Below are 13508 nucleotides of genomic sequence, written 5' to 3' on the forward strand. Positions count from 1 at the left end.
GTGTCTGTCTCCCTGATCTGAATTGGGAGCTGGTTCCACAGGAGAGGAGCCTGAAAGCTGAAGGCTCTGCCTCCCATTCTACTCTTACAAACCCTAGGAACTACAAGTAAGCCTGCAGTCTGAGAGCGAAGCGCTCTATTGGGGTGATATGGTACTACGAGGTCCTAAAGATAAGATGGGACCTGATTATTCAAAACCTTATAAGTAAGAAGAAGAATTTTAAATTCTATTCTAGAATTAACAGGAAGCCAATGAAGAGAGGCCAATATGGGTGAGATATGCTCACCATCAATCAACAAAATACACAGCCACAGAAGTTCTATAGTCCTGCAAGTCTAATCAGCCCACACCAGGCAGCAGCATGCTGGAGACTTGGACTCAACATTCCGGCTGAAACAGGCTCCCCGTCAGCAGACAGGTGCTACACATAACAAGTCCAGCTGCTCTCATTTTACAAGTGGATGATTTTTGGAAAATTTAACTCAAGCACATTACATAGTCATTTTTGCTACAACAGTACTTCCTTCCATCCCCACGGCCTCTTTTTCTTCATATACTCAACAAAACTATAAATGCAATACTTTGGTTTGCTCCAATTTTGCATGAGTTGAAGTAAAACATCTACAGCGACTTCAAAGCGCACCAAAGGTTTATTTCCTCCAATCCATGTTATTAAGCACTTCACCTTGACCAACATAATCCATCCACCTGGCCACTGTGACATTTTAAGATGCTGATTAAAAAGAAGGATTATTGCACAGATGTGCTTCAGGCTGGTCACAATAAAAGGCCACTCGAAAATGTTCAGCTCGTCTTCAAGAAGATTATTAGCTGACAATGTCAGATGTACAAGTCCTGGGACGGCATGATGAAGCAGTCTGCAGGTAGTGAAGCCGACTGGATGTACAGCCAGTCGCCCAAAATCATGGAAGTGACCCTGGAGGCAACGTATAGTAATTACATTTCAGTTCAAGGGCTACAGCTCTAGAGGGCACTCTTGGTATCAGCATGCCAAACTACACACACCCTTAAAACGTGTGACATCTGCGGCATTAAACCTGCACATTTTAGAATGGCCTTTTACTGCAACCAACCCAAGGCACACCTGCACAATAATCATGCTGTTTAATCAGCATCTTTATACACCCATCAGATTAGCTCGAAAGAGGTGAGGTGCTCACTAACATGGATTTCAACAAATGTGTGAAAAGAATTGGAGAAAAATAAGCCTTTTATGTGGATAAAAAAATATCTATTACTTCTATTCAAGAAAAAGAGGAGCATATTTATATTTTTGTTGGGTATACATGCTACCCTATTTATCATATTTTCCGCAGTAAGTTGCAAACTAGCAAAAAAAATACCTCCAGAGGAGAGGAAAAAAAGCATATATAATTCACACTGGAGTACAAGTTGCACCTTTTTTTCTGGCTGTGGAACAGCATTTCCCTGGGGGTGACTTTAACAACAGACAAGAAATCAATGTAACACGTGTACACCACAGCATGTGCAGTTACTTAACAAAAGGACTTTTAAATTCCAATAATAGGGGAAGTGGAAAAATAAACATGGAATTTACAACATACTGAGTGTTATTTGATGCAGTTTGGACACCAGAAAATGTCAAAAGGATACAAAGTGGATTTTTTTTGCAGAAAACACTCAGCTTTTGGTGTGTGCCAAAAGGACTTTTAAATTACAAAAGTAAGCAAGATGGACAAATAAATGTGCAATGGACAGGATATTAGATGTTCGATGGTAAATGGACTGCATTTATATAGCCCTTTTTCCATCTGCATCAGGCGCTCAAAGCGCTTTACAATAATGCCCCACATTCACCCTGATGTCAGGGTGCTGCCATACATGGTGCTCACTACACACCGGGAGCAACTAGGGGATTAAGGACCTTGCCCAACAGCCCTTAGTGATTTTCCAGTCAGGCTGGGATTTGAACCAAGAATCCTCTGGTCTCAAGCCCAGCACTTAACCACTAGACCATCACCTCTCCTAGATGCAGATGAACACAGATTACTGACCCACAGCACTGTAAATTATACAGCAAAAACCTGAGTCCCTTTGATTTGGATTTTTTTTTAATTTTTAATAAGCTCTTTGGGATTTTTGTGCATTGTTGCTGTATACTTTTATTATTGGAGTTTCTTTTCTTTAGTGTGTTCAGTCCTGAGAAAGTCCTAGATGTTATTATTACTAGATTATTCCTATTATTAATAATAACAATAAAAATGAAAGTATGATTTTTTTTTTGTTATATACAGCAGGTAAAAACAAGTACGAGGGCTGTCAATAAAGTAACGGTCCTTTTTATTTTTTTCAAAAACTATATGGATTTCATTCATATGTTTTTACGTCAGACATGCTTGAACCCTCGTGCGCATGCGTGAGTTTTTCCACGCCTGTCGGTGACGTCATTCGCCTGTGAGCACTCCTTGTGGGAGGAGTCATCCAGCCCCTCGTCGGAATTCCTTTGTCTGAGAAGTTGCTGAGAGACTGGCGCGTTGTTTGATCAAAATTTTTTCTAAACCTGTGAGACACATCGAAGTGGACACGGTTCGAAAAATTAAGCTGGTTTTCAGTGAAAATTTTAACGGCTGATGAGAGATTTTGAGGTGATTCTGTCGCTTTAAGGACTTTTCACGGTGCGAGACGTCGCGCAGCGCTCTCAGGCGGCGTCATCAGCCTGTTCAAGCTGAAAACCTCCACATTTCAGGCTCTATTGATCCAGGACGTCGTGAGAGAACAGAGAAGTTTCAGAAGAAGTCGGTTTCAGCATTTTATCCGGATATTCCACTGTTAAAGGAGATTTTTTTAATGAAAGATGTGCGGACGGATCTGCGCGTCGGGACGCAGCCGGCGCGGTGCGGCGGCACAGGAAAAACACCTCCGTGTTGATAACCATTTGTAAAATCCAGGCGGCTTTTGATGGCTTTCAGTGGAGTGAGTATATGAGAAATTGTTTAACAGGCAGGACATGTTCCAACTTGTCCTTAAGGCTTTCAACAGAGGTGTTTTTCCTGTGGCGGAGCGTCACGGCGGCTGCGTCCCGACGCGCGGACCCGTCCGCACGTCTTTCATTAAAAAAATCTCCTTTAACAGTGGAATATCCGGATAAAATGCTGAAACCGACTTCTTCTGAAACTTCTCTGTTCTCTCACGACGTCCTGGATCAATAGAGCCTGAAATGTGGAGGTTTTCAGCTTAAACAGGCTGATGACGCCGCCTGAGAGCGCTGCGCGACGTCTCGCACCGTGAAAAATCCTTAAAGCGACAGTATCACCTCAAAATGACTCACTCATCAGCCGTTAAAATTTTCACTGAAAACCAGCTTAATTTTTCGAACCATGTCCACTTCGATGTGTCTCACAGGTTTAGAAAAAATTTTGATCAAACAACGCGCCAGTCTCTCAGCAACTTCTCAGACAAAGGAATTCCGACGAGGGGCTGGACGACTCCTCCCACAAGGAGTGCTCACAGGCGAATGACGTCACCGACAGGCGTGGAAAAACTCACGCATGCGCACGAGGGTTCAAGCATGTCTGACGTAAAAACATATGAATGAAATCCATATAGTTTTTGAAAAAAATAAAAAGGACCGTTACTTTATTGACAGCCCTCGTATTCAACACATCACCATTTTTCTCAGTAAATATATTTCTAATGGAAGTAGTGACATGAGGTTTTCACCAGATGTCAAGTAATCCACAGATGCAAAGAAATCAAACAAATAACTACAGAATTAAGTTATTTGTAATAATGTGAAATGACACAGGATCATAGATTGATAAAGCTCTTTGCTTTTACCCATTATGAGAAGTTTCTTGTGTGACACCTTGGTAATGAGACATCTTTTTATAGGCCATCAGTTGGGACTGAACGAGCTGATATTAATTTGCACTGACAAGGGGCAGGATTTAATTTCAATTTCAATTTATTTTCATTTATATAGCGCCAAATCACAACAGAGTTGCCTCAAAGCGCTTCACTTTTGCTTTCTAATTACTGATAGATTTCAGCTGGTGTCTTGTATTTCCATGCAATTTTGCACCGTCCTTTCTTCAAGTATTCAGTACTTTTTCCCCCATTGTCATTTCACATTATTACAAATAACTTAATTTATGCACTTATTTGTTTTGATTTCTTTGTGTGTGTGGATTACTTGTGTTGTTAGTGACACGTGGTGAAAATTTCATGTCAATAGCACCTTTAGACATATTTACTGGTGAAAAATGGTGACATGTTGAATACTTATTTTACGTCACACATGGTATTTACTTTTGACATATCCTGCAAATGCAACTGCAATGTTAGAAATTTATGGTTAGGATCTGTTATTAAGAGTGAAAATATAATATCTGCACACTGGTATCTTAGAAACTTTGGCATTCACATAATTTACATGTATTTTATTAATTGATAATATTAATATTAACTGTGTTCTGTCTGCACCTGCTTCACATCCGTGAGTCCTATCTTAAGCTGTAATGATGTACCTAATTTGGCATGAGGCCCTCTAATGTAGTTGCCCTAGACAGAGCCATCAGGTGGGGGAGCCTCGACTGTAAACAAACACTCCCATTTGTCGAAGAGGAGTTGTCACCAGCTGCTCTGAACCCCCTGTGGCCTGCACAATGCACATGTCGCTGCTGTTCCCCTGAGCAACACATCAGAGGGTGAACGAAAGTGAGCTGAGGCTCAAACGTAGAAAGGCAGCTCATCAATTCATTCATGTTTGGCTGTTTTAACAGGCGTGTAATCAAACAATTGTGAAAGTGCCATTATAATTCAACCTCATTTGTCAGAAAGAATTCAAATCTGTTGCAGTGGTTGAAGAGTCTAAGAATAGTTCCACTGGAGAGGAAGACGCACTCTACTGTCAGTCTACTACGGCACCACAGTGAGTGCAGCGGTACAGAAACAAAGTGATAAATTAAAGACACGCTTTCATGGTTTCCAGTTGACAGGTTAGTGTAGTGCTAAAATACAAAACAAAACAAAACAAAAAAAAAACCCTCCAACTGCATCAGACCACGTCATCAGTTGCTGTAAGTCAAACTGTCTCCGATGTGTGTAGTACAAGTACTGAGACTTTTCCATTGGTTGCACTTATTGGCAAATCACCCAAAGCATCTAGAGGTGTCTAATCACCGTCATCACTTTTTTAACTCCAATAAAAAAAATTAAAAGAAATTGATTCCACTGAAGTAAAAGGAGTATATACAGACCCCATGCAGCTTATGACATTAGATCACGTGATCGCCATCTTGGAGGGGAAGAAAGATTCAGTTTGTGTGACTAGCAGCAAATCATGAATTCCATTCTCACATGGTACCTAAGGGTAATTTTTTTCCTTATCATATTTTCATATTTTTGCATGATTAACATCAGATAATTAGATTTTAAAAAGGGCAGGATTTCTCATTTTTACACTTAAAGCAAGTCTGCAGGATCCCACTGTGTGTGTGTGTGTGTGTGTGTGTGTGTGTGTGTGTGTGTGTGTGTGTGTGTGTGTGTGTGTGTGTGTGTGTGTGTGTGTGTGTGTGTGTGTGTGTGTGTGTGTGTGTGAAGAAAATAGAGACAACTGTGCCACGGGTCCTTCAATACATTACCATCTACATATTTGCTAAAGCTGATGAGTTGATAAGATGTTTTGGTGTTCTTTTCTTTTCTTTGCTCTCCAGGTGGCATGAGGGCTGATTTGTCTGTGAAGAAGGTGCTGGCTGAAGAGTCTTCACCCTCATCAACATCATGGAAAGCACCTGTGAGTGGTGCTCACGTGCAACCTGGACGACTTGCAGCTGAAGCAGATAATTGGATGGCGTTCTGCATTTAAGTCATGTGTGATTCAAGCAGAACTGCCGGGAACTCGACCTTGTGACGTTCGTTTGTGAGACGCTGAGGACCGCGCCTGGGTTTTGACACATCGAGCCCGTGAAGCAGGGAGGGGTGAGGACACATGCTGTCAGCACACACGAAAGGTAATTAAGTGTTTAAGTAATTGTTGATAGTAACTTGGTGTTTTGTTACACAGTATACTGGAATTGTGAAGAGAATTGTGCAGTTTGCTTCTCACTGCTGTGGCGTGAAGGATAAGTGTCAATATATTGTCAATTCAATTCAATTTTTTTTTTTTTATATAGCGCCAAATCACAACAAACAGTTGCTCCAAGGCGCTTTATATTGTAAGGCAAGGCCATACAATAATTATGTAAAACCCCAACGGTCAAAACGACCCCCTGTGAGCAAGCACTTGGCTACAGTGGGAAGGAAAAACTCCCTTTTAACAGGAAGAAACCTCCAGCAGAACCAGGCTCAGGGAGCGGCAGTCTTCTGCTGGGACTGGTTGGGGCTGAGGGAGAGAACCAGGAAAAAGACATGCTGTGGAGGGGGGCAGAGATCGATCACTAATGATTAAATGCAGAGTGGTGCATACAGAGCAAAAGAGAAAGAAACAGTGCATCGTGGGAACCCCCCAGCAGTCTACGTCTATAGCAGCATAACTAAGGGATGGTTCAGGGTCACCTGATCCAGCCCTAACTATAAGCTTTAGCAACAAGGAAAGTTTTAAGCCTAATCTTAAAAGTAGAGAGGGTGTCTGTCTCCCTGATCTGAATTGGGAGCTGGTTCCACAGGAGATGTTGTGTGGGCCGCTGAAGAGGAGGTACTGCTGGCCCACCATCACCAGAGGGCGCCCTGCCTGGAGTGCGGGCTCCAGGCACCAGAGGGCGCCGCCGCCTCACGGGAGCAGCCTCGGTGACAGCTGTCACCCATCACCTGAGACAGCTGACGGCAATCATCAGTGGGGTATATCAGCAGGACGGCATCTCCACCTCATTGCCGAGATATCGTTTCTACCAGAGAGGTAACATATCAAAGCCTACTGAGTACACAGTTTTGACTGAGCTAGTTATTGGTTTACTGTTCCAACGAGAGGTGGAGGTACCTTTCCTGCCGTTCGGAGTTCTGGGTGCAAACGCGCCCCCATCTAACTGTTCTTTTTCCCTCGCCAGCAGTACCAGGTCCGACACGCGGAGGCAGTGGCCACCTGGGAGTTCGGGACTTGGCGGCTCCAGTATTCCCGGGGTCCTGTGGCGGAGGAAGCCGTGTGGTTCCGGTCTTACCTTGGAGAGGCGTCTCCTATCTTCGAGCCTGCCCACACGACACCTTTGTGTATTGACTTTTGTCCATTTCTGTAATTGGTTGTATTCGTTGTGCACATTCACAACAGTAAAGCGTTGTTATTTTGACTTACTCCATTGTCCGTTCATTTGCGCCCCCTGTTGTGGGTCCGTGTTCCTACACTTTCCCAACAGGAGAGGAGCCTGAAAGCTGAAGGCTCTGACTCCCATTCTACTCTTACAAACCCTAGGAACTACAAGTAAGCCTGCAGTCTGAGAGCGAAGCGCTCTATTGGGGTGATATGGTACTACAAGGTCCCTAAGATAAGATGGGACCTGATTATTCAAAACCTTATAAGTAAGAAGAAGAATTTTAAATTCTATTCTAGAGTTAACAGGAAGCCAATGAAGAGAGGCCAATATGGGTGAGATATGCTCTCTCCTTCTAGTCCCCGTTAGTACTCTAGCTGCAGCATTTTCAATTAACTGAAGGCTTTTTAGGGAACTTTTAGGACAACCTGATAATAATGAATTACAATAGTCCAGCCTAGAGGAAATAAATGCATGAATTAGTTTTTCAGCATCACTCTGAGACAAGACCTTTCTAATTTTAGAGATATTGCGTAAATGCAAAAAAGCAGTCCTACATATTTGTTTAATATGCGCTTTGAATGACATATCCTGATCAAAAATGACTCCAAGATTTCTCACAGTATTACTAGAGGTCAGGGTAATGCCATCCAGAGTAAGGATCTGATTAGACACCATGTTTCTAAGATTTGTGGGGCCAAGTACAATAACTTCAGTTTTATCTGAGTTTAAAAGCAGGAAATTAGAGGTCATCCATGTCTTTATGTCTGTAAGACAATCCTGCAGTTTAGCTAATTGGTGTGTGTCCTCTGGCTTCATGGATAGATAAAGCTGGGTATCATCTGCGTAACAATGAAAATTTAAACAATACCGTCTAATAATACTGCCTAAGGGAAGCATGTATAAAGTGAATAAAATTGGTCCTAGCACAGAACCTTGTGGAACTCCATAATTAACTTTAGTCTGGGGTTGTTCTTATTTTCTTCAATTAGTGATGAGTAGAAAGATGTCCTAGCTTTACGGAGGGCTTTTTTTTATAGAGCAACAGACTCTTTTTCCAGGCTAAGTGAAGATCTTCTAAATTAGTGAGACGCCATTTCCTCTCCAACTTACGGGTTATCTGCTTTAAGCTGTGAGTTTCTGAGTTATACCACAGAGTCAGGCACTTCTGATTTAAAGCTCTCTTTTTCAGAGGAGCTATAGCATCCAAAGTTGTCTTCAATGAGGATGTAAAACTATTGACGAGATACTCTATCTCACTTACAGAGTTTAGGTAGCTACTCTGCACTGTGTTGGTATATGGCATTAGAGAACATAAAGAAGGAATCATATCCTTAAACCTAGTTACAGCGCTTTCTGAAAGACTTCTAGTGTAATTAAACTTATTCCCCACTGCTGGGTAGTCCATCAGAGTAAATGTAAATGTTATTAAGAAATGATCAGACAGAAGGGAGTTTTCAGGGAATACTGTTAAGTCTTCTATTTCCATACCATAAGTCAGAACAAGATCTAAGATATGATTAAAGTGGTGGGTGGACTCATTTACATTTTGAGCAAAGCCAATTGAGTCTAATAATAGATTAAATGCAGTGTTGAGGCTGTCATTCTCAGCATCTGTGTGGATGTTAAAATCGCCCACTATAATTATCTTATCTGAGCTAAGCACTAAGTCAGACAAAAGGTCTGAAAATTCACAGAGAAACTCACAGTAACGACCAGGTGGACGATAGATAATAACAAATACAACTGGTTTTGGGGACTTCCAATTTGGATGGACAAGACTAAGAGTCAAGCTTTCAAATGAATTAAAGCTCTGTCTGGGTTTTTGATTAATTAATAAGCTGGAATGGAAGATTGCTGCTAATCCTCCGTCCCGGCCCGTGCTACGAGCATTCTGACAGTTAGTGTGACTCGGGGGTGTTGACTCATTTAAACTAACATATTCATCCTGCTGTAACCAGGTTTCTGTAAGGCAGAATAAATCAATATGTTGATCAATTATTATATCATTTACCAACAGGGACTTAGAAGAGAGAGACCTAATGTTTAATAGACCACATTTAACTGTTTTAGTCTGTGGTGCAGTTGAAGGTGCTATATTATTTTTTCTTTTTGAATTTTTATGCTTAAATAGATTTTTGCTGGTTGTTGGTGGTCTGGGAGCAGGCACCGTCTCTACAGGGATGGGGTAATGAGGGGATGGCAGGGGGAGAGAAGCTGCAGAGAGGTGTGTAAGACTATGTGTCAGAGTCCTATTTGATGACTGGGGCATCACCGTTTTGTGCACGGTTCTGTTCTGCAGTTTCACAGCTATCTGTATCAGGTTCATCAAACCTCAGAGTATTTGGGACTGGATTTCATTATTGGGGGTTGTATTTCGATCTGATCTTCCTTTTTAGAAACTCATATATATGCACATATGCAGCAGCTCTACCAGTCAGTTTTCGCTCAGTTCCAAGCTTCATTTGTGATATCTGACTGTCAGTCATCTTGACATGTGGTGACAAGTTGAACCAGCTTTATTTGATCATTGTGTAGTTTGTGGAAGAAACGGCTGCATGTTAAAGTTTCCTCTCAGACTGGCTGGATCCTGCCCTCCAACCGTCAAACATTTTGCCACATATTTTTTCCCGTAGCCTCGCCATGTAAGTGTTAAAATGAGTGAAGAGAAGGACGTACCTGTGATTGAGCTATAGATTCTGGCAGTTCTAGTCCTATTTTTGTGCTGAGACATTAATGCAGTGCATTTTTAACAAAATCACATGACTGCATGAGGTTTACTAACTGTTAACTATTTATTAACTGTTTGGCAGATTCACTGGATTTTTCTTGAGGATTGATGAATTATATTATAGAACTAGAAGCACTTGGAGAGCGCAAACCTCCGCCAAGGCCATAGGGTCACTGACGTCACATGGAATACCCTTTGGCAAAGTGACTTATTCCACATCATTTCAGGCATCTACCATCATGTTTCAGATTTAGTGGTTAACCCTCTGGGGTCCGAGGGCATTTTTGGACAGTTCACTCACCTGTTTTATTATTGCTGTTAACAGCTCTCCCTGCATCCCACAATCACGTTTTATGTCTCTTTTTTTCAGGACAACCTGTACTTTCAAAATATATATGCTATAGTTGTGTTTTATAAGTGTAGTAAAGGTTCACAATCAGAATTAAGAAAGGAAAAAGTAAAGCAGCAAATAATTTTCCACACACATTTATTCAAAACACGCAGCAAACTATAATAAACTAGTAACACATCACTCCTAAAAACAACCTTTGGTGTGTCACGTGAGGTGAATCTGCCCTAACATTGGATTTTGGAAAACCATGTGGCGGTGAACCAATTCCGACTGGACACTCACATTGCTCACGTCATCACACAGCTTCTATGAGAAGTACAAAGATGGTGGATGGTGGCTCAAAAGTCCACAGAGTTAACTTTTCAGCAAAAAAAAAAGTATGTTTCTATCTCATATCATTAAAAGTTATTTATAATTTAGTACAGATTGGTCTCAGCCATTGTATACGACGGCATCAGCCCCAGAGGGTTAAACCCTTAGATCTTCAGCAAATGTATTTATAAAGAGAAACTGCATGAACTACACAAGTTTTTTTTTTTATTTTCTAATAACAAGTTTATTCAATAAGGAGAAACAAATGCTAAATTATTGTTGTGTCATAACTTAATTTTTGTTCAGCCTTTGTGACCTGTCTTCATGAAGTCAGATGCAAAAATGTTGAAATTGGCCTATCCTGCAATGATAAAGAATCCTTAAAAAAATTACTGGATCCGGATCATTACCAAAATTTAATGACTTCTAAGTTAGGCCAAGCTACACCCCTGGTAAAAATTTCATTGAACTCATTGAGGATTTTTTGAGTAATCCTGCTAAAAAACCCAACGAACCAACCGACCAACCAACCAACCAACAAACAAACAAACAAACGGATACGACCGAAAACAGTGAATTGGGGCAACATTAGAACAGTGTTCAAGGAATTTAAACAAAACATATCAGCCAAGATTCTGACAACGGTCCAGAAGACAAACAGGATCATAAACCAGTATTTGCTGACAATGTCTGTGACTCTGTAATCAATACTGCTGGCACTGGAGAACAGATCTGTTTGAACGGAGAACAAAAAGCTCCGTGTTCATCAGATATTTATGTTTTTATATATGTATTTATGTTTTTATATATATGAGGCTCCGTTACGGTACTGGTTCAGTGAGTCCTCCAAGTACTGGCAACAGGACTTCATCCAAAGAAATTTGTACAACCATTTAGGCAGGTCTAAAAATATTCCAGATGGTTCATCTTTGGCTCTTGTTTCTTTGATAACAAAGAGACTACTGGATGAAGTAGAGTTTGAATTTTTTATATACTGGGTCTGCTATTCTATCTTGTTCATTCTTGTCCATGTAAGTGTTCCATTTCCCCATCAGCATGTCCTGGTTCCTCAACAACTAAGGTGGACCTTGTTAACCAGGGAAGTTTGCAAGTAAATATGGTTTACTTACAAGATATGTCTCTCACTCATGCTCCAAGGTAGGCTGGGGTGTTGTGTGGGCCACTGAAGAGGAGGTACTGCTGGCCCACCACCAGAGGGCGCCCTGCCTGAAGTGTGGGCTTCAGGCACGACAGGGCGCTGCCGCCTCAGGAACAAGCCGTGGTGACAGCTGTCACCCATCATCCGTGACAGCTGTCACTAACCATCCACATCTGGTATAAAAGCAGGAAGACACCTCCACCACACTGCCGAGATATCATCTTCTATCAGAGGTAATACTCTCAGCCTTTTTGTGAGATTTGTAAATCTGTTATTGTGAGTGTTTGCAGGAGTACCGGTCGTTTTTGTGGAGGCTGTGCAAGACGGCGCTCTTTTTCTTCTGAGACCGCTGCAACGTGTTGAGTGAGAGGTGGAGGTGTAATTCCCTCCAGGATTGTTACTGGGTGTTCACACACCCACCCTTTGACTGTCTTTTGCTTTTTGCCAGCAGTACCAGATCCGACACGCCGTGAAGGTGGCCACCTGGGGACTCCGGGACTTGGCGGCTCCAGTATTCCTCGGGTTCGGTGGCGGTGGAAATCGTGTGGTTCCGGTTCGTTTCCAGACGGGCGTCTCCTATCGTCGAGCCTGCCCACACGACACCTTTATTGATTGACTGTTGCACATTCTGAATCTGCTGTGTTTGGTTGTGTATTTCACAACAGTAAAGTGTTATAATTTGACTCCTTCCATTGTCCGTTCATTTACGCCCCCTGTTGTGGGTCAGTGTCACTACACTTTCCCAACACTGGGGGAGTAGAATGGAGGAGTCTACTCTTGGGACACTTACTGGATTACATCTTAAGCATGGTTTCCGATCTGTTGCTCCAAAGAAAGTAATTCTACCACTACACTATCCAGCTATATACAAATTACAAGTCCCCAAGTCTCAATGGGAGACACTACTGAAGGTGGTTGAGAACAACAGAGCTAAGGTCCTGTGGAACTTCAAATTCCAGACAGACAAGCAGCTGTTGGCCAACCAACAGACATAGTGGTGGTTGACAAGGGTAAGAAGACCGCAGTTGTGATCGATGAGGCAATCCCAGCTGAGAGCAACATCAGAAAGAAGGAGCACCAGAAAATTAGAAGTACCAAGGGCTGAAGGAACAACTAACTATAGGATTGTTAAGGGTGTGTAAGGTAAAGTCCAAAGTGTTTCCAGTGGCAACAGGAGCACAAGGATCTGTAACCCCCAAATTGGAAGAATGGCTGCATCACATTCCAGGCACAACATCAGAGGTCTCTGTCCAGAAGAGCGCAGTCCAAGGTACAAGATACTGTACAGAACTCTCAAAACTGGGAGCTACGAACCGGATCAGTAATAACAAATTCAGCCATGATACTGTACAGAACTCTCAAACTCCTGAGCCAGAGGCCAAAGCTGCAGTTGAGGTCATGTTCTCACTTGTACTGACTTCTGAAAAGCTCCCCATATTCTCCGTTTTGTCCTATTTGTCCAATTTTTCAGCACACTACTTGTCAAAGTAGTGTGCTGAAAAAGGGACAATGGCTATAGATACATATGTAAAACAGTAACTTTCAGCGCAGTTTGGGACCGGGGCTAGCGGTTAGCCACGCTGCTACCAGGTGAGGTACCGAGCAGGGTAAACAGCCGAAGACGAAATCACTACAAAATGGGACCAAAGAAAAGCTCGGTGGTGGAGGAGTCGGAGGAGGTTAAAAAGGCGCTTGAGTTAGTGTCACTGGATGCAGCTGACATAAAAAATA

At 42.1% G+C, this 13508-nt stretch overlaps 1 protein-coding gene across 1 annotated transcript in view; it reads right to left on the bottom strand.

Annotated features, from left to right (window-relative positions):
* Positions 1 to 13508, bottom strand: part of LOC117514727 (CUB and sushi domain-containing protein 3-like) — an 885172-nt gene that overhangs the window by 434728 nt on the left and 436936 nt on the right. The window lies entirely within an intron of this gene.

This window comes from Thalassophryne amazonica, chromosome 7 (genome assembly GCF_902500255.1).
Source record: "Thalassophryne amazonica chromosome 7, fThaAma1.1, whole genome shotgun sequence".
NCBI lineage: Eukaryota > Metazoa > Chordata > Actinopteri > Batrachoidiformes > Batrachoididae > Thalassophryne > Thalassophryne amazonica.